Here is a 3,460-nt window from a genome sequence, read left to right on the forward strand (position 1 = left end):
TCTGCAGCCTACCAGGCTTCTCTGTCCTTCACTATCTCCCACAGTTTGCTCAGACTCATGTCCATTGAGTCAATGATGCCATTCCACTATGTCATTCTCTGTCACCCTCTTCTCCTCCTGCCCTCAATCTTTCCCACCGTCAGGGTCTTTTCCAATGGGTTGGCTCTTAACATCAGATGGACAAAGTTTTGGAACTTCAGTTTCAGCCTCAGACCTTCCAATGAATATTCATGGTTGATTTCCTTTAGGATTGACTGGTTTTATTTCCTTGCCATCCAAGGGAATCTCAAGAATCTTCTCCAGCACGACAGTTTGAAAGCATAAGTTCTTTGGCACTCAGCCTTCTTTATGACCCTACTCTCAAGGTCAAGATAGTGAATACATCTTTTATCACATTTTAGTTAACTTTTGTGGGTGTGTATGGGTAGTGAAAATATTTAAGTAACTTCTGAGTATACAATATTGCATTAATAACTAGAGTTGCCATGTTGTACATTAGATCCTCTAAACTTCGTAATTAGCTGCTTCTTTCTGGATCCTGAGTTAGAATCTTGAACCATTTAGTTAAAATTTCATGGAAATTTTGGTGTTTTTCCTTAAAGGAATAATAAATTTAAAAGGCAATAATGTTTTTAAGACTGAGCTGAAAAAATACAAGAAAACTTGAGACTTCCATGAAACATTTTTGTTGTAATTTTTATTTATAAGAAGTACTATTTCAAATGTAAAGATATCACAAGTGCACATTTGTTTAGAAATAGAACATTATCTTCTCTTTATAAGAATCCTAGATTAGGGGGGTGGTGAAAGTTTATTCATAAATATTTACTTTCCTTCCCAAACTACCTTTCTCTTCCTACCATCTACATTTTTTACCACTGCTTTATGGGCTTAAGAGACACTTCTAGATCCAACCAAGTGCCCCATATATTTTTACACTTTATACATAGATTTTTACCTCTGTATACATAGCAAATAAAACAAATATGATTCCCATTCAGGAAATTAAGATGAGGATACTATATAAACTACATAACATGTTCATTTTATACACACAAGAGCAAATAAAGTGATTGCAAAATTGAAAAAAGAAACAAAGATATTGGAGAACTAGGAATCAAACAAGAGCATTAAACATGGGTTCAACCCTCCTGTTTCCTTAGCAGTGGATTTACAAGGGATCAATGCAGCCAGTAGTCTGACTTTAGTGGGGTGATAAGAACCAAAATCATCTCAAATGAAATGGGTGACTAAAGTAAGAATCACTGCAAAGCTGTGTGGTTTATTTCTGCTTAACAAAGGCATGTTTTGATATCCAAACTATGGAACCAACTGAGAGGTGATAACAGCTGGATCATTTCAGCATAATATATGAACCAAAGGAAATATTAATGAAAGATGCTAGAATTAAACAATTAATGCCAAATTTTCCTTTGTGTTAATTTACCAACATGCTTTGCTTAATAAAGTTAACATACAATTACTTAGACCACATAGTTACAAAGTTTCAGAACTAAAAAGGCTATGAACAATTGTTATGTTAAACATATTTTCAAGATCTCATAGGTAATTAATAAAGAAGACACAATTGCAAGTGTTTTACTTCAGTTTTCCCATCTTTTGCATCGATCATCTTGTGCTTTCTTTAATATACTCTAAGTACAGACACTTACATGAGACTTTTCTCACTTCCATAGCATAGCTGTCTTCATTCACCACATAGCTGACAGAAAATTTGCCAGATCTGTCCTAAATTTTTGATAAACTATCAGTGAAATAAATATTTTAAAAGTTTAAACAATCAAGTAAGTTTTTTTTTTTTTTTGAGAATGTGCAAGTAAACATGGGTCAGTTAAAAGTAATTCATTAAAAAATTTTACTTGTCCATTGCTTATTTACTTATCAAAAAATGTGTTAAGTCCTTATTATGCACCTGATACAGATTCAGATGCTATTGGCAAAAATATTGAAGAGAGAGATTCAAAAATAAGATAATTTCAGATACTGATAAGTGAACTAAAGAAATTAAAATGTTAATGAGCCTCAGAAAAATCAAAGCCAAGGAATCCTAGTTGATCAGATAAAACATTTTTTGTTATATGGCAATTGAGTTCTCTATGTGTTCACTTGTGTCTGACAATTTCCGACCCTATGGACTATAGCCTGTCAGGCTCCTCTGTCTATGGGTTTCTCCACTCAAGAATACTAGAGTGGGGCTGCCATTTCCTACTCCAGGGGACATTATCCACCCAGGGATCGAAACTGCATCTCTAATGTCTCCTGCATTGGCAGGTGGGTTCTTTATTACTAGCGCCACCAATAGAACAGAGATATACTTGGTGGGAGAGTCCAAGTCAAAAGATTAAAATAACAATGTCTCTTTACTGAGTAAAAAGAAAAGTAAGAACTAGTGCAGGGACAAAAACTTAGTGTAACCTGAGAATAGCAATACAGACAGTTTGGGTGCAGCAAATTGAGAATAAAGATGATTTCATGTAGGAAATTATAGACTATTTTAAGGTTATATGGGTAGTGTTCAAAGTGCTAAATCTTTGGATTTTTAAAAATTTTATTTTATTGCTTTTTCTTAAAAAAATAAGAGTTGAAGAACGCATGACTGGGGGGTTTGAAAGACTGCTCTCTTGTACGTCTTGAAAAAAATAGACAGTACAAGAGAAAGCAATTACCAATAACTTAAATGTTATGATGTATACAAATGGTTGAGAAACTTATGAAAAGTTGAACTGTTGTATTAGTCATCAAGAAGATGCAAATTGTGGTGAATAGGGCATGACCAGTATTCAGAAACAAGGCATTTGGGAGTGTAAATTTGCAAGTAAGTTTGCAAAATGACTAGTAACCATTTAAAAGTTCATATTTGTAAATAATCTGCATGTTTGCATGCTAAGTTGCTTCAGTCATTTTCAAGTCTGTGCGACCCTATGGGCCATAGCCCACCAGGCTCCTCTGTCCATGGGATTCTCCAGGCAAGAATACTGGATTAGGTTACCATGCCCTCTTCCAGAAGATCTTCCTAATCTAGGGGGTGAACCCACGTCTTTCATATCTCCTACATTGGCAGTCAGATTCTTTACCATTAGCGCCACCTGGGAAGACCATATGTATAATCTACACCTTTGCCAAAAAATACTTCTAGGTAACACTCCACAAGAATAAGCAGAAACATATACTAGTGGATATATTCAAAAATTCTCAAAACAGCCCTATTTATAATATTTACAATAGAATTCACTGGAAACTACTTTAGTGTTCATCAATAGAAAACAGATATGTATACTATGTTTTAATGACAGAATGAGAATGAATAAACCTTTAATACATCTGGCACTTTTGCATGGCTCTCACAAACATAAAGTTGAGTGAAAGATGGCCCACAGAATGGCACCACTGTTTCAATTCACATAAGGTTCAAAAAGAGGCAAAGTGAACTTATGTTGAT

The sequence above is a fragment of the Bos grunniens genome, chromosome 1, assembly GCF_055505025.1.
Source record: "Bos grunniens cultivar Pamir isolate PY7600 chromosome 1, Bosgru_T2T1.0, whole genome shotgun sequence".
Lineage (NCBI taxonomy): Eukaryota > Metazoa > Chordata > Mammalia > Artiodactyla > Bovidae > Bos > Bos grunniens.